Source organism: Stegodyphus dumicola, chromosome 4, assembly GCF_044657685.1.
Source record: "Stegodyphus dumicola isolate Sdum_Otavi_A_Nest chromosome 4, ASM4465768v1".
In the NCBI taxonomy this organism is placed as follows: domain Eukaryota; kingdom Metazoa; phylum Arthropoda; class Arachnida; order Araneae; family Eresidae; genus Stegodyphus; species Stegodyphus dumicola.
Genome location: NC_140771.1, coordinates 64,290,398 through 64,314,252, shown reverse-complemented (window position 1 = coordinate 64,314,252; position 23,855 = coordinate 64,290,398).

Here is a 23,855-nt window from a genome sequence, read left to right as displayed (position 1 = left end):
TGTTTCTGCTGTTCCCGATGAATATTTGTGCGCAGATGCCTTGCCATTAGATAAAAAGCATTGTGAGTTGCATTACATATGAAATTTCTTGCAAAACAACTTTAACGATAATTACATATGCTGATGTACAATAAATATTTGCATAATTTCATAATATTTTTATCATCTCTAAATAAAGCACTCTTAGAAAATTTATATCATTCTCGCATCTAACCATAAAAAATTGCTCCGCTGCATCACTGTAATAAAGTAACTACATGAATAATATTTATATTGCATTTGAATGTCATCCGACTAATAAAGCAGTTAAAAGTTCCCGGCTGCGTCTGGCACCGGAAAATTTATAATACGTAATGAACTCTGCAACTTCACCGCTTATCGTTGAAGAACGAGCAGAGCTTGACTTTTATACGCCCAGTAGATAAATGGTGCAATAATGAAGGTTACCCAGAGCCGAAGGCTATAAAAGCGCAATTTATAGCTAGGGGAAGAGTCCTAAAATTGACTTTTATCAAGATGGCTTAAATCATGGCATTTTTTCCCCTTATCTTTGAATGATGTCCGTACACTTTGTTTTAAGGGACATCACATGTTTGCCCAACATATGGAGTTGCCTCCGTAGGAAAGAAAGAGTTTCTTTATTCGGTTCGGAATTTACGACCATATTACACTTTTTTCACTTCTGGTAGGAGGTGGGATATGTTTATGGATTTAGATTTTAACTCGTTGTGTTTTAAAGGTATTTCAAAAAGTTCTCAACTCAACTACAGTTAACATTAACATAAAGTTCTCGGAGTCCAGTACCAGTTTTACATGGAAAAAAATTATTGATTAAAAATAAATATTAAGCTAGTTCAATAACTAAAGTTACATTAACTGTGATTGATTTTTGAAGCGATAACAGTCATCATTTCAGAAGATTAATTTTTCATATATCTATTTATTTTAGCAAAGATGTGTCTAGTTACGCATTTCTGCTGCTAAAATGAAGTAAATCTGAAAATCATTTATAGAAGAAATCTTTCGACTTATTGACCTCATAAAATATTTCTGTCTTTATTACATATCTTCCCTTTTAGTTAAAAAATTATAGGATTTTGTAAAATTATTTGCTTTCCTATGAAACAGTTTAATTTGGATTAATGTTAACTGTTAAAGAAAACAAGAAACGTGCAAGGAAATGTAAACATTAGTAAACATGAGAAGTCTTGATCTGGTAAAAATTATCACAGGAGTTGGTATAGAATGGCGTAACGCTCTGATATAGCATAGTTCATTAACAATATTTCTCCCATCTCGTTCCACCTCAAGTTATTTTAAGATAACTATTGTAAGGTATTCACTACCTGATAATACCTATCTTCAAATCAACTTAAATACTCCTGACCGGGAGGTCAGGAGTTTGAATCCCGGCGAGAGTATGTAAAATCTTCTTGTTTATTTCGGGATCATTTAAAGGTAGACTCTACTAAAAAGACTAAATAGCGAATTCTCACGTAACATATTCCGTTTGTTGCCTTTAGGCTAACTTAGGTCGGAAGTTGCTCAGTAGGTCAGTGTTGTGTCTTTGAAGAACAAATACTGCAGAAGAAATATAAATTTTAAATAACCTTTTTATTTGAACTAAACAAAGTTTGCACTCACTCGGTGCTCACAATTACCACCACTTGTTGCTAGGTAACTTTAACAGAAAATAAAAATGTAAAATCACAGTAAAATTGGGCTGCACGACTGGCCCCTTAATATTCAAAACGGCTAAATCGGTTGTACACAACAAAGCCGAACCTAGAATATCAGTATGATCTAAAGAGAGTGGCTAAGCACAATCTATTCACGTACTTCAAACACGCGGCGTCAATTCCGAACAAACTCTCCTCTTAAAACCGCAGTTTAAATACCGATTCTGAACTCGCTTAGATTTGCATGCTACGTCTTTAAAATTTACATTCTGGCAAGAAACTGAAACCAAAAGGGAAAGGAAAAATTCACAAACTCAAAATAATTGGTTAGAATAAAATAAGGTGTTTACAAGTATTGCGTATTATTTTTCGCATATCCTTGCTCCGAAATAAAATGCCTAATGATCTCCACAATGCATCATTTTCCAAATTGACACTAGCTCACCCTTTATTTGATGGTCGAGCTGAGAGGCAAATATCTCGATTCTTCCTTCAGTTTCGAAGTGCTTGTTGAGCATATATACTAGAAATCTGTCTCTTCTGAGTATTTGGTCTCCAGGGGCTCTTATTATGCCTAATAAGCATAATTGATCACGTATGATAAACTTCCTCTGTAATTTTTAATCATTTTCAACAAGCTTCAGAAAGGTCCAGCCTTTGTATGAGATATTCTCTTGATATGTTTCCGCTTAATGTTGCCCCAAACTTAAGAACTCGCCTTGAGATAGTTCGTAACATTTTTACTTAAAGCATTTCGATGTCTTGTGCGAATTTCAGAATTTTTACTTGTTGATTCCGATTCCAATGTCCATTTAATCATGGTACAAAGGACAGGAGAAATTACATCCGTGATGTTAAAAAGATGTTGAAATCATCTGCCAGTTGCAATTATGGACCCATTGTAGCATTCTTTGTATGTTGCTGTATTATATAACATCTTTTTCAAATTTCCTACTTCGTATTTATTCTATTAATACACAAACGATGAAGGAACAGTAATTATCCAACTGATATATATATATATATATATATATATATATATAATAAAACAAACTTTTTAACACTTTTGACGTAAAAGTGATTCTGAATAATACACACTGCAACCAAAAAAAATCCACGCACGTTGAAAACGCAATGGAACGTAACGATACGTAACATGCAAATACCACAAATCCAATTCCTACAATTAAACATACATAACATTTTAATGCACTGAGCGCTTACACGGTGCACCGGCTCATAGCAAAACAGCAGTCACTGGTTTTCTGTACATTCGCAAAATTATATACAGCGATATTCCGCAGAACACAGAAAATGCACAGATTCTAATGAGAAGAGTGGGTTTTGAATAACACAGTTATGCTTTTAGTTTATTATTTCTAATCTTATTTTTTTAAAGTTTTGGCTCGCAAATTTTAGTGCTATTACGTCCTGAAATATTTTTTGTGTTATGATCGTTAGAAAAGAATCAAATGATAGGAATTAATACTGAAGTGGCGGGCGCAGTTCAGAAAGATTTATTATAAGCATGTTATGATTTTTAAGGGAAAATATAGGGAATTAAATTAAGTAGAAGATTTAAGTTATCACAAATTAAAGTTGAATTTTATTTTACATATATATATATATTGTAAACCAGAAACTGCTCAATTTTCACAGCGCCACTGGTACAATAATGACTGCATTCTTGCAGAAAGAAGCGTTTTCTCTTCAAATACACAAGATTTAATCTCTTCTGAAACCCTGATAATACGGAGGCAACGGATCTATTCTGGCAAAATAAAGTTAGGACTTCACATTGCCTCTGATGTAATCATTTTACTGTTTAAAGCGAAATCAGATAAGGTATTTAAGTACCTCATCTTCTTTAACATGGGATTAAATCTCCTCGGACTATGCGTCGTGATGTCCTGGTGCGAAAATTTTGTCCTGATATAGATTTCTGAAGACCTTCGGCTGCGCTGCTTTAATTGACAGCTTCCAACACCTTAAAGACAGACAGACGACTTACCGCCCAGTCTTTCTTTTAAAATACAAAAAATACAAACTAAGATGAAGATTTAAAATAAATTTCTTTATAAAATTGTCAGCCTAACGGTCGCAAAAAAATTAATGTACACTGTAAAAAGTTTTGTTCGAGGTTTCACCAAATTATGTTACCAAAAAAGTTGCAACCAAAAGATGGTAAAATGTTGTTCCATAATTTGGTGCTTTGAGTGAACCATTGTTTGGTAATATGTTGAACCATGAATTGGCATCCATGATTAGAGAATGTTGAACCGTGAAGTCGGAATACGTTGAACCATAAATTGAAGACATATTGAAACATGATTTGATTTAAAAATACCGTAGACCGTTAATTATAATTATATTTACCATTAATTGTAACTAGTTTTAACTATTAATTAAAAGGCGCATGAAATTATTTAAGCATAAAATTTCACATTAGTCATTTTCTGCTGATTCTTCTGGTACTTTTTTATTCAATTAGTGCTATGGAAATGCGTGTTAATAATTATTGCTATACGTTATTAATTATTATATATCCTATTATACAATTAATAACCTATATCAATCGACTATTACTTTTTTCTATATAACAAACAGCATACAACATATTGATTATGCAAATGACTTCACATGACAATTAGACTATCAACAAAAGTTTGGAAATTTTTTTAATTAGATTCATGTTTTTTTGTTTTTAATTTTATAAATATAAACAAATTTTCGGAAGCAAAATCGCAGATTGCAATTGAATAACGGTTCCATTTTATTTAAAGCTTCAACACAATTTTTTAATATTTTGCATAAGATTGTTAAATTCTTAAATCGCATAAAAAATTTTCAACTCGTTTTCCATGGTAAATTGATTTGACTAAAGCCTGCTTCCAGTAGTTACGAAGAGAGGAAAGCCAATAATGTTGATTAATGTAACAATATTTATTTTGGAATGTTTCTCTCGAATGACTTTCAAATTCCAAAACTTTGCAGATTATGCTTAAGATCTTTCGTCAATGGAAATAACTCTTACTGCAGCATAATATAAGATATATCGCAAATCAGTGATGATATCATTTATATCCTCTGTGAAGATATACAGATTTTTTTTTTCAATAACAGACAGTAGCATTTGTGTATCGCCCTATTTTATATAAATTTTTTCTTACCATCTAATATAGCTTTATATCACTACAAAATTATCAATTTTATTATTACATTTTTTGTAATAAAATTTGAATATGCCGATCTGCTGCTGGTGCATGTTCAACTATTGATATCGATTCCGTCAGGAACTCTTGATTTTGCAATATTTAAATCTAAAAGAGAGAGAGGAATTTTCCCAACATAAAAATGAAATTACACATTGCTTCTAGTGTATAAATTAATAAATATTTAGTTGATTAAAATTAGATATAAAAATAAATTATTCTATGCATAATTCGTACTTTTATTCACATTCCATGGCATTTATAATAAGCTGATTAAACTGCTGGAGATTCTGAAAAATATTACTTGAAAAATTCTTTTAGTCTAGACCTTAAGAACTTCATTTATAGTATAGGTTAAAATGTATTATGTAGGTATGTTAAAACGTAACATGCATACCTATGACACAAAGTAAATTTTACAAGGATTCAAATGAATTTTTTTATTTAAAAGCAGGTTTTATTTTCTTACAGATTAAACGTATCTCTCGATAATCTAAATGTTAAAATATAAGATAATGAAAAAACAGTACTAAAAAAATCATTACAAAGAAATTAAGAAAGAACATATTGAAATAATCAGAGACTGAAATAATGCACAGCTGTTACACAAGAATATTAATAATTCAAGAAATATTTTATATTGATTGCTGCATATATATATACATATAAACAAACATAATTATATTATATTGCATAACTTAAATTTAATTTACCTGCATAAAGCCACTCTGCTTATCAACTGCTGATAAATATTTTAGTAATTAATTTTCCGAATTAACTATATCACAACTGTAGCATTTAATATATTTCAGTTTTTGTAATTCAAAATAAATATATTACTCTTATTGCACATATATTAAAATGGAGATGAAATATGCATTATAAAATGAAAACTTGATAACAGTAGGCTTGAAATTAAAAGTTTTGAATTTTGCACAGAAAATCTGTAAAAACATTAAAACAAAATATTATACTTTAATGCCATCTTATGATGAAGATTCATAACATTACAAGGTATTTTACCACTGATTTACAAAATAATGCTGTAAAAATTTAAGAGTACAAGATATTTCCTTTGGATAGCTTGTATTCATAGTGTAGTAATAGCATGCAGTAACGCAACAGCCGAAGTAAAGTCTTTTGAGGCACTTAAAGTTTCATTTTCTGCAACTTATACAGAAGTAAAAGGAAGAAGCCAACTGAAAAACAAAAATTTAGGTGAAACTGACTGTAGCGTGTTTTCAGTATCAGCAGGAAAATAACAATTGGGGAAGAAAAAATTCAATAAAATTTATAGTAATGGACTTTTTAATAGCAAAACATTTTATTGCCATAATAAATCATATAACATTCACACAAGATGAAGTGCCTCTACACAACCCAAATCCTGTCCTGTATCCTCTATAATCGACACATGAAAATGTCCTCGCCCTGAATTGCTCTAACATACACGAATAGCCAACAAGGTCTCTACATATTGTACCTTATGACTTTTGACTATAGCTATTTTAAACCGCAGGTATAAAGAGGTCAGCTGACATTCCTGGCCATGCTGAAACAAATTTTTTATGGAATTATAGCTGAACTTCCTTCCATTAATACCCTCTACTGTATGACAACCACTATATTGAGCATATGTAATCTCAGTGGCAATGTTAACTGTACTGCATCACTATACGGATTTCTGACATAATTGACATGTCAGTGACATATGTAACTATTCTGGCAATAAAATCTGGCAGTAAAACAGCAGCCAAGCTCTATATGAGCAGTCTGCTAATGTGTTAGAAACCAATAAATAGTCCTCTTGAATAGCTCCAGTTTTAGTGTTTCTGAGCGTTTCCCCCTCCTAAATGTTAAGAAAATTATTTCATCCATCCTCAGCTTACTGTTAGAAAACCATGACGCATATCGAATAGACTTTGAAATCCACATTCCTGCCGTAACTTTCCTACATACCTGCATAAAACAATTTGACTTATTATTTCAAAAATAATTTTCTTACTAGCAGAAAACAATTATTTAAAAAAATTATGTTTGGGTTATAAGGAATGTAGAGTCTGCAGGTCTTTACTGAACTTTTGTTAAATCCCAAAGTTCTTCTTATAGAAATATATATATTTACAATTGCGAAACTATACATTATGTTATGAACAATTTACTTGTCATAAGAATACATGAGAATCTCTTTTCAGTGCTTTACTCGGAGCCATTTCGTACTTACTAGCTACGAAAAATAAACTTAATATCTAAATAGATTTTTTAATAATATATATAAATATACGTAGTTATGAATAAACTAAAAATATGCGTATATAAGTCAATACGTAGATGCGAATAAATTTAAAAAATACATACATAAATCAAAACATAGTAATGAATATTCTAAAAATATACATACCTTGTAATTTTCAATTCCACGTACATATATTCAACCACCACAAGCGTTTTTAAAGATGGTGGTAAAAATAGGCTGACGCGCTTAGCGCTGAAATAGTTTGCATTGATTGGCTGTAACACGTTGCCAGGAAATGGTGAAAACTTGAACCGTTCTTGCAGTTTCACCATTTATCGGAGCTGTTAAAAAAACAAGTGAACCATGTTTTCGTTCATCCTCGAATATTGAACCATTAAATGGTGCAACATTGTACTGAAATTTTTTACAGTGTAACAGGATACGCAGCTTGTGGGGAATTCACAACAAATATTCAAGTTAAATTAAAATATTAAGTAAAGTGCATCTATTGAGCTTTGAATTGGAATTCAAGATTTCAAAAAACAACTGCAGCTAGCAAATCTAAAGCTCACTAAGCAGCTCAGCAGCAAAGAGATCTAACAAACTGACCTATCAGCGATAACTACAAAAGACTTTCAAGGCTTGAACTCAAGAAACTCTGCACTTAATTACATAAATTAATTTGGGTCTTGGTAGAAGGCAATATAAAGGCAAAATAATTCGATAGCCGGGTTAATTAACTAAAAATCCTGCAAGCTTATTTACCATGTTTATTAAATTATATACTGTTAAGATTTCACCATTGCGTGTTATTGCGTTCATTTATTTGTAGATGAAATAATATTTAAGCATTCCTCACTCGAGTGACTCGTGGAAGATTTTTTATGAAAAAAAGAAAGCAATTCATTTCATAAGGTTTCAAAAGCACCTAAAATAAAGTTTGCAACAAAAAGCAATATCGTCTTCTCGCTGATGCTCCACCTTCGGCCTCCAGTGTGAAGCCTAAATGTGAAATTCCTCAATGTAAAGCACTTCATTTGATTTGTTCTATCTTAGACAATATTCTTTCTCTGTCATCAGTGAAAAATAGATTTTCCTTGCTTGCAGTGCAGTAAAAGTATGTGTTCCCAATAGGGAAAAAATTCTTATCGTGTCTTTTAATTACCCTAAAAAGCTTTAATCCAATTTAGGACAAATAATTAGAGTTTTGCTCAACTGCTACATATATATTTACAACATGATTGCTCAGGCAGTCAAGCAAGTCTTGACTTATATATTTTAAATGTCCAGGATTCAAAATATATGATATATAATATATAGAAATATATAAATAAGCACTAACCCTAAGCAGCTTTAAAACAGCAAACACGTGTATTATTAAACAACAGTTATACCCAACGGTGGAGTATCTTCACTTTTATCCGAAACGTTTAGGTTTAAGAGAGAGAGAAAAAAACGTTTTAGTGTTTATGCAGATTTCAATGACCCCTAGCATCCTAAAAAAGGAGCGTTATAACGAGTAGCTACTGTAACCTAAGAGGATTTAATGCGTGCCCTCAATAACTGGAAAATTTATGCGCTGATCGTTATAATGAACGGTTACTATGTAAGGATCTTAAGTTTTACTAACGTTTATTTTATTTTAAATCTTTACTATCACTTCTTATTTTCTACTTCCGGCCAGAATTATAAGCGTGAAGGAGTTTATGCAAAGTTGTCTGGCGAACGCCAAGTATTTAAGTGTGGCCTTTTTGCCAAGCAAAAGAGAGGAAGCCGTGAGTTCGAAGCAGGCCGCTTACCTTAGAAGTTACGCAGTTGCTACTTTGCCTTCCAGGCCAGAGGTTTTAATCCTCTTGATAAATTAAACGTATTGTAGTGTTCACAGTCTCTGTGCTACATACGCTTTCTGTTATTATAAGGCCAATCTTATTCTAAAGTTAAATTAGAGTTTAGTTTTATTTTGATATCTTTTAAGTTAGACCCCGAGTGGAGGGTCATTGTATTCCGAAGTACGGAAGTCATTGTATATAAAGAAAAAAATAAAGGGTTTTGTATACCCTTCGTCTGTATCCTGTCCACTTACTACAATTAGTGAACATAGCTTTAGTAAGCTCTCTGTTCTAGTCAGGTCATTGTATGTTTCCGAAGAAAGTTAGAAGAAACATTGAACCTGATAGTGGCGCCCGACGAAGAATAACCATGGCCGAGTTTCAAGAAGAACCTGTGCTGCCTGCAGAAACAGCTCAGAATCCAGAAATGCCAGCTGCCGCCCTGGAAGGATTTGGGTATATTGTCCAGACCATGCGCGCTTCGATGAAACCGGAAGCAACGTTTAATGGAAACTCACAGGTAACCAGTTTTTTGGAAAAATTGGATGACCACTTCATGCTCTACCCCGTGCACGAGTTTCAAAAAGTTACCTTAGCTACCAGCGCTTTGAGGGGCCAAGCGCTTAACTGGTTCAAATGTATCGGCAGAAGTCTCTTGGGTCAAGCAGGAAGTCCCACCTATACCTACGAAAATTTCAAGACTGCCCTACTAAAAGCCTTCCCTGTTGTAAGGGATCGTGCGAAATTAGAAACAGAACTTTTCAGTATATATCAACAAAGAATGGAAAACCTCTCCAGGTTTATTTTAAGAAAAATTCACGTTTTCAAGCTCTTGTATGGAAACCGTCCGGATCCTGAAATATTTCAAGTGATTTTGCCGAGGTTACTACCCCAAGTGCAAGACTTTATTGAATTGAGAAATCCGACTACACTGGAAAAATTATTTGAGCTAGCAATCCAGTTTGAAAGTAGAAGAACGGCGGACGTCGAAAGAAGACGCCAATATCAACAGCGAAACCAATTTGGTACGCCAAGACTACAGCAAACTCAAGCACATGGCTACGGAGAAAAAGCGAATCAGTGGGCAAGGAAACCCGAGCATTCAAAAACAGCCGGCGAACGTCGACAGTTCAATAGCAACCCAGAAAAAAAGTCTCAAGGCCAGTGGAGAAAGAAGGAAAGCACCGAAAGAAAAAATAATTTAAACTAAAACGGATTTCTGCTGACGAGAGGGTGCGGAAATCCGAAGGCCACGAAAACCCCTCTTCCTACAAGTTAAATACAGTAATGGTGAAAAATTTAACTCTTCCGAAGATTGAAGTCTTGGTAAATAATATCCCGGCCACCGCACTCCTGGATACCGGCGCGCAGTGTTCCTGTGTGGCAGAAGTCTTTTTTAGAAAGTATTTTCGCAAATACCGCATATATAATGCGGATAATACAACAGTATTAGCGGCGCAAGGAGAACAATGTAAGTGCGTAGGTAAAGTACCTTTGTACATCCGTATCAAGGACGAACAAGTAAAGGTGATGTTTTTTATAGTAAAGAATTTGCAAGCACACTTAATACTAGGAATAGACTTTCTTTCAGACGCACAAGCTACACTGGATTTTAATGAAGCGTCTCTTAAGCTGACGATGAAGCCAGTGCGTGTAGAAAAGGTTGAACCGCCAAGGGTAAATCTCGACCACCTGCCTAATGACGAGCAAGATAGAATCCGACAAGTGGTAAGTGAATTTGCTTCCTTATTTAGTGATATTCCAGGATTTACCCAGGTTACTAACCATAGTATTGACACCGGAGATGCATTGCCGGTTCGTCAAAAACCATACCGGTATGATAAGAATAAGGAAAAAATTATAGAATGGCATATTACCGATATGCTACGTAAAAAGATCGTAACGCCTATCTCAAGTAGTTATGCTAGTCCGGTGGTTTTATGTAAGAAAAATAATGATTATCCTTTGGAGCATCCAAAAAGGTGGAGATTCGCTATTGATTACCGTAAATTAAATTCCATAACGAAATATCCGGTATATCCGTTACCGATTATAGAAGAAATTTTAAGGAACATAAAATCAACCAAATTTATGACAACTTTAGACTTAACGAATGGTTATTTTCAAATAGGGATCAGGCCTGAGGACGTGCCTAAGACTGCTTTTATAACCAAGTCTGGCACTTATGCATTTTTGCGAATGCCGTTTGGCCTTTCAGGCGCCCCAGCAACATTTCAGCGATGCATGGACATTGTGTTAAGACCTGTTCTCGGAAAGTCCACATTTATCTATTTAGACGATATCATTATTACTAGTGATAATCTAGACCAACATGTACAGGATTTAAGACAGGTGTTTTCTTTATTAAATGAGGCCGGTCTAAAAGTTAATGTCGAAAAATGCAAATTTGCAGCCCCTGAATTAAAATATTTAGGTTACAAAATATCGCAAAAAGGGATCGAGACAGATGAATCAAAAATAATCGCTGTACAAAAGTATCCGACTCCAAACACGGCAAAGAAGCTCTCTTCTTTTCTAGGACTTTGTTCATATTATAGGTCCTTTATAAAAGATTTTGCGGCTATCGCTGAGCCATTGTTAAAATTAAAAAGGAAAAAGGCAAGATTCTCGTGGACGGCCGAAGCCAATAGTGCTTTCGAAAAATTAAAACAAGCATTAACGCAAGCCCCTGTGTTGAAATTTCCTGAAAAGGATGAAAATTTAGAAATTTCAGCGGATGCTTCGGATTATGCGGTAGGAGCGGTACTTTCGCAAAATCAGCAGCCAGTAGCATTTTTTAGCCGAACTTTAAATCAAACACAAAGAAACTATTCCGCGACCGAGAGAGAGGCACTTGCAGTTCTGTTAGCAGTGCAAAAGTTCCGAGTCTATTTTGGAAAGGCGCCGATAACAGTATATTCTGATCATGCGGCGGTAACTAGATTGTACTCTGGAAAAAATTTATCCCCAAGGTTAATAAGATGGGCACTCAAGCTGCAAGAATATAATCTGGTAATCAAGCATACCCCCGGAAAGGAAAATATCGTAGCAGATGCCCTGTCACGAATTAAATTAGACGAACAGGGTAATACCGTAAAAGTTGCAATGCTGACAGCGTGTACAATAAATTCCCGAGAAACTGTAATAACCGAACTGGGTAAGGATCCTGAGTTTGGAAGTATTTATGAGTATTTGAAGGATCCTGAAAATTTTAGCCACCAAGATATTGTGGCGATAAGAAATAGGGCGGCCCATTACGAACTAATAGATGGTCTATTATTTTATACAAAAACTACGAATTCCAACAACGAATTTCGACCTGTTATCCCAGCTAGTCTTAGATTAAATATCCTGCAAGAGCTCCATGACAGCCCTTTAGCTTCTCATGCTGGTATTCGAAAAACTACTCAACGCGTACGCGAGGCAGTCTACTTTCCTGAACTGCAAAAGTTAACAAGGGCGTATGTCCAGTCCTGCCCAACATGTCAAGCCGTTAATTATATTAATTTCCGCCCGGCCGGGTTTCTAAATAGTATTAAATCCGAATTTCCAAATGAAATAATCGGCATCGATTTATTGGGCCCTTTCCCAAAAAGTCAGTTAAACAAAAGTCGCTATCTCCTTGTTATAGTTGATCATTTTAGTAAATGGACCGAAATTGTTCCCTTAAAACGAGCCTCCGCGAAATTAGTTACCGATTCTATTTTAAATAAATATATTTTAAAATACGGGGCGCCCCTAAAAGTTATATCGGATAATGGTCCTCAATTTGTAAGTAATATATTTGAAGACATGTGCCAAAAACTGGGCATACGTCATTTAAAAATGGTCCCGTATCGGCCGCAATCAAATATAGCGGAACGGGTCAACAGAAATATAGTGAAAATTATCCGTAGTTATGTTAAAAATTTTCATAAAAGCTGGGATAACTATGTCAATGAATTTGCTTTCGCCCTTAGGACCGCAAAACATGATACAACGGGAAAAACTCCTGCTGAGTTATTTCTAGGCAGAAAGATTATAACACCGTTAGATAAACTATTTTATGTGCAACAAAGAGCCCCAGAATTTAAAATGGGTGATATAGAAAAACTAATAAAAGAAGCAAAAAAGAATACAGAAGTAGCACAGAGAAAACAGAAACTCTATTATGACTTGAAACGACGGGGAGTAACTTATAAAGTAGGGGATGAAGTTTTAAAAATTAAGCATTCACTTTCTTCAGCACCAGAAGATAAAACTGCCAAATTTTTCCCACGCTTTGAAGGACCATATGTTATAGAAAAAATAACTCACGCTGTTGTAGTATTAAAGGCAAGAAATGGTGAAACCTGTTCCGCAAACATTGACCAGATAAAACCATTCTATGACCGTAATAAAATGCAAATCTTTTCAGATCTTTTGCAGGATCCGGTACGGCAGACACCGCAGGTACAAGTTCCAGAGGTGGGAAAACGACAAGTACAAGGGCAAGCCAATGAGAGACAGAAGCAAGTAAAAAGAAAATTGCCCCGCGGAAAAATTGAAGGTACAAAGAAAAAGAAGCCGTTCCACCGTCCAAAAAACAGAGTTCACGAACACCCCCAGAATGAAGAAGGGAGAAGGCCGACGTATGTGGAAAAGACCGGGAGAAAGGACGGCAACTATAACCCGGCTGTGAAACGGAAGATTGACTCATCCGACAGAACTCTCCGCAGCAAAAGTCGCCGAACTGCGGAAGGGCCATCAGCGGCGGAGGAAAAAGTACAAGAAAAATTTGAACGGCCAACAACGAGGTCCAAGCAGGATCACGACAGAAGTTTCCCGGTTCCACCAAGACCAGCTGCCTTCAAACGGCCAAGACCACAAGCAGAGGACAGAAGGAAGATGTTCAAGGGTGGCCGTAGTGGTGAAAAACGGAAGCTTCCAGAGGAAAGCACTGAAGGGCGAGCCCGTACAAGAAGGAGGATCAACCAAGCTACGGTTTGCAGCACCTTTAAAGACTGGGCCCAGAAAAGGATGTCTGAATATTACAAAGATAAGTAAAATTTTGTGTTACTTTACAAACTTAAGTTAATCTTTCATTCTTACTGCAAGTGGCAGATTTGAAGAAGTTTTACCTCATGCGAGGTCTACCTTTATCGCCAAAAGGGCGAGAAATGAGTTGTGACCGATTTTCTTATTATGTTTTTCAATTACTCGCGCGTAAAACTAAAGTTGATGTATAATAGCGTTGTCTAAAGACTTAAATATTGTAAAAAGTTATTGTATAAATTTTATTTAAAACATTCTAACAAGAAAGAAGTTTTAGTCTGAAAGACTTTTTGAAATGTAGTATTATTTCAATGTAGAAAGAATTGGCACTTGCTTTGAAAAGAATAGAAGTTAACAATGTACTACTAATGTATGTTTTCAAATGTGTAAAATTAACGGCATCTTGATATGTTCTTGTATACATGTGAACTGTTATTTTGAATGTTTAGAAATACCGTGATATGGTAAAAGTGAAAGTAATGTTAAAAAATTTTGTTATTCGTGTGACTGTAAAGATTAAATCATGGTGAATATGTGTTAAAGGTTGAATGATGTAGTTAGGCTCTCTGACGCTACACTTTAGAGTTAGCCACTTTCAGAATAGTACCTCAGGGTCTAGAGTTGAAATTAGGGTGTGTTAAGAGGTCTCGTATGTTGAATTTTAACACGTTAGTGTTTTGATTGTAGGAGGAAGTGTTGAACACATAGACAGAAACACATTCGTGTTTGGTGTTTTTACAACACATGTCAGAGAGCACGGGGAGAGATAATTAAAATAGTCATGAATGAAATAAGAATGTTAAGAAAAGTATATTCTATATGTTATTTGCAATGTCATTCTGTAACATTTCATTAAACTAGTTTTCCTTCCAGATCTCTGGAAGGAACCAGAATTGAATAAAGCTCCTGTTTTGATGCAGTACAGATGAAAAAGAAAAAAGATTGTTGTATATTCCGGGAGCTGCTATTGTAACAAATTTCTTTCTTTTAAATTTTTCTAGTTTCTAGCGAAGCATTTTTTTGTTAAAGGTTGGCCTCGCGTTAGTTTCTAGAGCTAAAAGTTTTCAACAAGGTCGTTTTAGACCTCAGTTTCAAACTAATTAACTCTGGCGGGAAGTATGTAAGGATCTTAAGTTTTACTAACGTTTATTTTATTTTAAATCTTTACTATCACTTCTTATTTTCTACTTCCGGCCAGAATTATAAGCGTGAAGGAGTTTATGCAAAGTTGTCTGGCGAACGCCAAGTATTTAAGTGTGGCCTTTTTGCCAAGCAAAAGAGAGGAAGCCGTGAGTTCGAAGCAGGCCGCTTACCTTAGAAGTTACGCAGTTGCTACTTTGCCTTCCAGGCCAGAGGTTTTAATCCTCTTGATAAATTAAACGTATTGTAGTGTTCACAGTCTCTGTGCTACATACGCTTTCTGTTATTATAAGGCCAATCTTATTCTAAAGTTAAATTAGAGTTTAGTTTTATTTTGATATCTTTTAAGTTAGACCCCGAGTGGAGGGTCATTGTATTCCGAAGTACGGAAGTCATTGTATATAAAGAAAAAAATAAAGGGTTTTGTATACCCTTCGTCTGTATCCTGTCCACTTACTACAATTAGTGAACATAGCTTTAGTAAGCTCTCTGTTCTAGTCAGGTCATTGTATGTTTCCGAAGAAAGTTAGAAGAAACATTGAACCTGATAACTATAATGAGTAATCGTTATAACGAGCAACGACTATGCTCAAACCGGAGGCTCTTGTATTTGATAGAGTTAAACAGATCTGAACAACTAATATTTAAGAATAGGTATGCAAGACAAAAATATGCAAATAAAAATTCTAACTTAAATTTGAAACTTTCCTCTTTAATTTGGTTATTTCCTCTTTCTATCCAAAAAATAATAACTGCTTATAATAAAGCACTCTTAATTACATCATTCTAAATTTAATCTTCTTTGCATAATATTTATACTTAACGCCAATAGAGCTGAACGTACATAACGCTTCAGCAAATAATTATTTGAATTTGGAAACTGGGCCAATTAAAATAAAGCTAAACAAAAACTAAATCATTCTAAACGTGGATTTCATCTTAAACACATTGCATTCGCTCTTTTGCTTTTCTGCTGTCAAGTCGTTTGATGCACGCTGTTTTTCCTTCCTTCCGAATTTATTGCTAGAAAGATACAGAAAACGCACAAATGTAATTAAGAACCGGAGAGCAGACTGTGCTCTTCGCTCTGTGTCATTCAAGTTCAATTCTAAGTAAGGTCGTTCTTCTCAAGAAATGCTCTGGCCAGAATAAAAAATGTGTTAAATCATCCACTACGACTAAGATCTTTCATGCGCCAAATTCCACTCTGTAAATCATGCGCTCTTGCTACCTCATCCATTCTGAATCATTATATTTATATATATATTCAGTAACTAAAAAAATCTATTTAGATAGCTGCACTTCAAAGAGGGTCCGAACCAATATATTCACAGATCTTAACAAAAGCACAGGCAATTAGATCGGGAGTACTACTCTGAAATTTAATTAGTACTAACTGAGGAAGTTCTTATGGTATCTTACAAAAAAACTGGATTATTTAAACATATGAAAACATGCAAGAGCTTCCTGCCTAATGGAAAGAATAATTTCACGGGGAATGATTCAAAGGAAAATGGCTGGTATTCGTATTAGACATGGAAAAAACCGATAAACTGTGCGAAATGATATTGTCTATTCAACTGCCAAAAATCTAACCTCAGATGAACTACTAGTGCTTAGAATATTTAACCACTCGGTCAGATGTCGCAAAATTTCATTTTCTTAGTAATACCCACTTAGTAATACCCGCATAGCATTACTTTGCATTAAAAATAAGGTTTTATTTTGTTTTAAACATTTTGCTACATTTTAACATTTTGGAACTTAAAACAATCTGTCTAAGCAGTGAGAATGAAAAGCATCCAAATATACTGAAGGTAACATTGTTTTCTTAGCAAATATTTGAGAAGTATGTATGTTATATTCAAATATAAATAGTTACTAAAAGTCAGATTTGTCATTCGACGCCTAACATATGAAAAAACAAAATCACTGGGACACATTTTATCTGTTGTTGTATGCTTTTGACGTATTTTCATATATTTAAATTGCATAAATAAGTTACTTGTCTGATGCGAGAAATATCGTCTGATCGCCCTCTAAATTGATAGCGTTTTATTTAAAATTCGATGCGAAAATAAAGTCGCGTTTTCGCCTTTATTTTCAACCATTTCACATTACTTCTTAACCAATTTTGTTCATCTATCAAGAGTTGAAAACTTTGCTACATTACTTTAATTCGGCAGCACTGGTATTTTCCCCATGCTTTTGTCTTTTAGAATTTTTTTTTTAATTTCGCCTGTTAATAGCTGAATGCTGCCTTATCGATCCTTCAATAATGCTTTTTATCTGTACTATTCATGCTGTTAAATTTCATGTAATTTCTATGAAAAGTGTACTGCGTTTTTTGGAATGCAATTTCTTTTTGTAGTTTTTTTTTTTTTTTTTTTTTTTTTTCATAAATTGTTTTAATTGAAATTAATATTTATTAACACCAATATCGAAGAATTTTATGAATTTTTATATTTGTTGGATACCTCAATAAATTTCTTCTTTTATTTATTTATTTTTATCTTTATTTTACAAATTACCTAACTGCCACTTCGAAGACGAAATATTTCACTCTTCATTCAGGTTGTCTGGCAGAATACTATTTTTTATTAACTTTACTGACTTAAAATGAACACCGGCACATTTCACCCTAACATCCGAAATATGAAATTCGCCTTTTTTCAGAACATTTCTAATAATTCTGACCAAACTAAGAAAAGATTTATGAGAATACCGAGCCATGGAATCAGTGTTCCACATCATCCCGCAAGAAATATTTTTATTCTACCTAGATCTGCATGATTACGAATGAAAGAGGAAAGAGGGGGGAGTAAAAAGTAGTTTCTTTTTCTCCAGGTTTGAAAAATGAAATAAACACAGTCAGGATGAGACTTTACACTTCCCCCTCCCGATTTCTCCATTCCCTTCCGGTTTATGTTCTTATCTTGGCGCTTTTTCTAGCGCTGAAAGCGAAAATCGGAGGGGGGGAATCTGTAGATCAAAGTGGCTTTTCAAAGAATATCAAAACACGAAACATCTACAAAAGCGTTTTCAAAATACCTTTAAAAAATAGTCTGAGAACCATTTCGGTATTGCACAACTATTTTTTTATTTATTGTGCACTTTCTACACGCATTTTGGTAACTTGAGAAAAGCGATAGAGTTTTTACTTTTTTTTTTCTTTCTTTCAAAGAAATTTTCGAAAATAACGTTCAGAAGAAAATGGCGTTCTTTTCTCATCCTTGATGCTGATCCTTTCTTCTTTTTTTTCTACTTATTTATTTTTATCTTTATTTTACAATTTTTTTTTAGATGGTATCGGTCACAAGCGTTCTAAAACTCATACGGATCGAGGTTTAAGTGTAATATCCCAGAATCGTGGAATGAAAGAGCAATGACGTCACAACCGTACGTGCCGCCTGCGGAAGAATGCCTGTCGGATAGTTTAGTGATTGGATGGCAATATAGTTTCTAAACCGCAGAGTTTTTTACTTTTATGAGGTAAAATACATTCTAAGAAAGCCGTTTAAGGAATCACTCACGTCAGATTGAGATTGTGAAGCATTTGTTTCAGTTTGTGGCCTTGGCTACTAATGTTTAAAATTAATTTATGATTAGGAACAGCATGAATTATATACAAATAGCTAAGTTTATTGCATTTTATTTTCCAGCTATCGAAATGCGACGCTACGAGCAACGTTTTGAAACCAAAACCTAGCAATCATGAATCAGAACTAGAACTAGTTGCTATTCAGCATAAAGAAATTTAAACATAAATATGACTACTTATTGCCATTCAGCATAAAAGAAATATAAATATGAATATTAAAAAAATATTAAAGTTAATTTTATAAAATAATTAAACACATGAAAAAATATAGGAAATAAAAAATAATTATTTCTCATGCAATAACTGGGCCATTACAAGTTAAAAATGATAACCAGAAAGACTAACTATCAAGTTACTAACTAATTACATGAGTATCAAATCGTTATTTTTTAAGCATAATGCTGTAAATACACGTAAATATTTTGACTGATATCGTGGTATTTTCATTCAGGATTATAATTTGTAATTTTACAGTATTATATATTATTTTTATTTAAAAGCACCAGAGGCTCTATTTCAGTCTCGAACATCACATTTTGGTCCGTATCACTTTTCAAATAAAAAGATGTTGACACCAAGTGTTATCCCCCTGTATTATTTTTTAAAGAAATAATACAGCAAATATAAAAAATGTATGGCAACACAAATAAAAGGATTTTGCAACAAATCTTATCGTCGTATATAATTTTAAAGAAATAATATAGAGAATATATTTTTAAATGTATGGAGATCTACTGTATTAGAGATTCTAACAAATGGTGTTTTTAAATGTTTTATGATTTTCCCCTTGAATTTTTTTCGGTATGCTTATGAAAAAGTGAAGTTTAATAAATAAAGTTAAAAAGACAAAAAGATAATAATAAAAAGACAAAGTGCGTAAGTCCTCTTACCAAGAAAATTGAACATTGATATGATGAACTGAGAAATATAGAAAAATATATGCCAACAAACACTCTACTAGAAATTCTAAAAATACGCTTCTGTTAAAGATTTTGTAATTTTATTCTTAAATTTTCTGTAGCGTAAGTGCGAAGGAATTGATACTGAATAATAAAGATGAAAAGGAACAAAAAATGTTGTTTTTCAAAAGTGAGTCCAAAAGATGATTGGCAAACTACGAGCGCAGTTGGAACACAAAAAATCTTAATAAACCTGATGCGATGTTAAAATCTATATATTTTCAGTTATTTTTGCTTGTTTGTTTGATGCGTTAGTACTTACGTATTTTTCCATCGACTGTTTTCGACAATGTCGTCAAACAGCCGAATTTATAGCCAAGAAGGGATAAATATATCGTCTCAATGCAATCATGAGAACTTTATTTTGGTTTTATGGAACCCTGATCTTCAGTGACCCAGATTAGGTTTTTCTGAGGAAGTTATAAATTAACTGCTATTTCCCTGTTTTTCTCTTGAATTTTGAAAAAAAAGAAAAAACAAATCTGATGTGGACACCCCGCGACTTCTTGTACGGCCTATTAAATTATACGCATTGTTTTCTGTACTTCATTTAAACTTATTTCCTCGAACTAAATTAACTGATTCCTCGAGACAAGTTGAAATTTATCTAAAAAAATGCAAATTTTTGAAATAAATATCCTGGTGAATTTCTATCCTGAGAATTCAAACTGCGCCATTTCTAGATTAATCTATGCCACAGAACTTGCGTAACGCTAATGACGTAGTTAATTCGGAACCTAAGCTCTGAGAACTGAAACGTTTCTAACCTAAAGCAAAACCTTTCTCCTAACAGACTTCCATATTGGATAAGCGCGCACTTTTAGCTTGAACCTCTGTGCGGCTTAGTCGCTATTTCGCTGGGCATACTAATGCAACAGTATCAAAAAAGTAAATTTTTCGGAAATAGGCCCGATTAGAGTGCCAAGTGAAGTGTGGCCACAAATGTCAGTTTAAATAAAAATGGAATTTAAACCGCCTCGACTGCCAAGTTCCGCCTTCAATATGGATGTATGGGTTCTTCGCCATCAACATATTTAGTTATAGATTATACGTTTATTTATAAATCCTAGGTTCCATTGTAAAATTATATAATTAAAAAATTTTCTAATTATATGAGAAAGATCGTGACTTATGATATTAAAGCCTGTAAGCTATGTCCTGGATGTTTTTCTTCATGTCTTTCCTCATACTTCTTGCTTCACTAATGTATTAATGCTTTGCTCGCCCGGCCTCTTGTTTTGAGGGGGGGGGAGATGTAAAATATAAAAAACACGATGGCTATGCTCTATGCAAACAAGCAACCTCTAATTAACTTTCCGCAATTTCAGAATCTTCTCCCTAGACCAGTACTTTCGAGAACATTCGAGCGTATTACGTAACCGCTCCTATAAATAGAGAACTCGCTCCATTTTGCGTGAGAGACCGTTTTTTGCCTCTATTGCTGTTAGACCTAAGCTGCCGTTCTCATCTGCCTCCCTTTGTTCGAGTACTATGACGTAGTGAATTTAAAGTTAATCTTATTTACTAAAGAATGCTGTTCTGGCTTTTGAATTGAATAAAGATATGGAGCTATAAATTTAAATCCTTCTGTGTCGTCATTGGATGTACCATATTTATGCGGTAGTTTGTTCAAGAGAATTCAAAAGCAGAATCTGCAACCTAAAATAATCAAGTATGTATTATATTTTTAGTAGTTGAAATCCTTCAGCACAGCAATTCTCAGCCAGTGGTACGCAAGAGAAAAATATATATTAAGCAAAGAAACAAAGTATTTTTAACTATTAAATTAAATACCCCAACACCCCGTTTAAGTTTTTTCTCTAACACTCGTAGATTTCTGCGATCTGAGCTTTGTTCAAGGTGAATACCCGCTCATGTACATTAGCAAAATAATCCGTTTTTATTTTCATAAATATTCATTTAGTTATAGACGTAACAAAAATATGTCATAAATGACGTTTTTAAAAGGAGTAATAGAAATGGGTGTTTTATTTAAAAGTAAATAAAAATAAGTTCTTATAAAAAGGTAATAGTATCTCAGTAATTCTTTTAGAGTTGATTGATTTATTAGCATTTATTAGCATTAGACCTTATATCGCCACCATTTCCGAGCTCGTATTTCTGCTTCTACGTTTAATTAGAATCATTTTCTACGTCGATTTCTTATCTCTAACATCAGTCTTGTTGCTTTGTATTTCTTACTTTTCTACTCAATTTGAGAACATCTTCGTTTGTTTTTTAAGAACTCGTAATATATTGTGCATTTAAATATTTGTGAAAAAATTATAAAATAAATCTAGATTTTTCAAAATGGAAAAATGGCTAGGTTGACTAAGCGGAAAAGTTACGATTCGCTGATGATAAATCCAGGACAATCTACTATCACTAAGAATTCTGAAAAGAAAAGAAAAATTGTTTATAGAAAATATAATGAAAGTTTTTTATCGTTTGGGGTTTACTTGGAATCGAGATAAAATGGACCCTCAATCTCAATGTGTTGTTTGCGGTGAACTATTATCTAATCAAAGTATGAATCTATCGTTTCTTAAATCTAAGCATTGCATCTTGAATCTAAGCATACCAATTTAAAGGATAAATCTGATAAATATTCTGAGGGGAAATTATCGGAGTTCATAATTAGTAAAGACGTAATGAAAAGTTTTATTACTTCAAGTAAAAAGGCTTTGGAAGCTAGTTACCTAGTAAGCCTAAGAATCGCCAAGACTGGACAGGCTCACACTATTGAAGAAAACCTTTTATTACCAGCAACTAAAGATATCGATTTAACATTATTCAACGAAAAAGCGGCTAATGAACTTAATAATATTCTATTATCAAATGATGCAGTGAGCCGACGACTTATGAAATAGCAAATTTCATAAAAGAGGCATTTATTCAAAAAATAAAACACGTAAAGTATTTCACATTCAAGTTGGATGAAAGTATTGATATAACGAACTTTTTTCAATTATTAGTTTACATACGTTCCTAAGAAGATAAACGAATTGCCGAAGAGTATTTATTTTGTTAATCTCTTCATAATAGAGCAACTGAAAATGAAATTTTCAAAGTAATTGGCAATTTTATGTTTGAAAATGATATTCCTTGGAATAAGTGCATTGCTGTATGCTGCGGCGGAGCTTGGGATTTAACAGAAAAACATTTTTCAAATAAAGAAATGTCGCACCTGTAACTAAATTTATTCACAGCTCGATTGATCGTGAAGATTTAGAAGCCAAAACAATAGCAGAAAGCCTCAAAATCGTTTTTAATCAAGCTTTGAAAATGTTAATTTTATTAAAAGCCGAACTTTAAATTCAAGAATATTTACGATTTTATGCAAAGCGATGGGCAGTGAACATGAAATGCTTTTGTTACATTTCAAAGTAAGGTGGTTATCCAGAGGCAAAGTTTTAAATTGTCTTTTTGAACTTCGGTCAGAAATTCAAAATTTTGTTCTGTGATTCAAAATTTGAATCGCAAAAATGTTTATTTAGTAAATTATGGTTGGCGCGTTGAGCATATTTAGCTGATAATTTTGGAAAGTTAAATGAATTTAATTTAGGATTATAAGGACAAAATATTAATTTTTTGGCCATTAGAGATAAAATAAATGCAATGATGAAATACTCGAGTTAATAATAAAAGAAATAGGTAATAATATTTTAAGCTTTTAACCAATTTTAGAAAATTTTTCTAACCGAAAATAGTTTGAAAATAAAAGAAGAATTAGCATACGACATTATTTTTCATTGATGAATAATTTCAACATTTTCCGAAATATTCTGAATTAAAAAAATTGATTAGTAATCTAATTTGTTCAAATATACCTAAAATTATTAATTAATTAAATTAAGAAGAAGTAAAAGAACAATTGATAGCAATTTCCTGTGATTGAACTCTAACTGAAGGTTTCGAAAATAGCACACGTGAATTTTCGGCTAAACCGGAAAAAAGAATTTAAAAGCATTTCAAATGAATGTATTAATTTTTTATTGCCTTGTTGCACAAGCTATTAGTGTGAAAAAGGATTTTATTCCATTTGAAATATAAATACAGAACAAAATTAAAAGTGGATTCTAATTTACGGATAAAAACTAAGTGAAACAAGACCAGACATAAAGAAATTGATTTCTCTTAAACAGGCCCAAATTTCGCACTAAATTTTAGAATTAATGTATTGCAA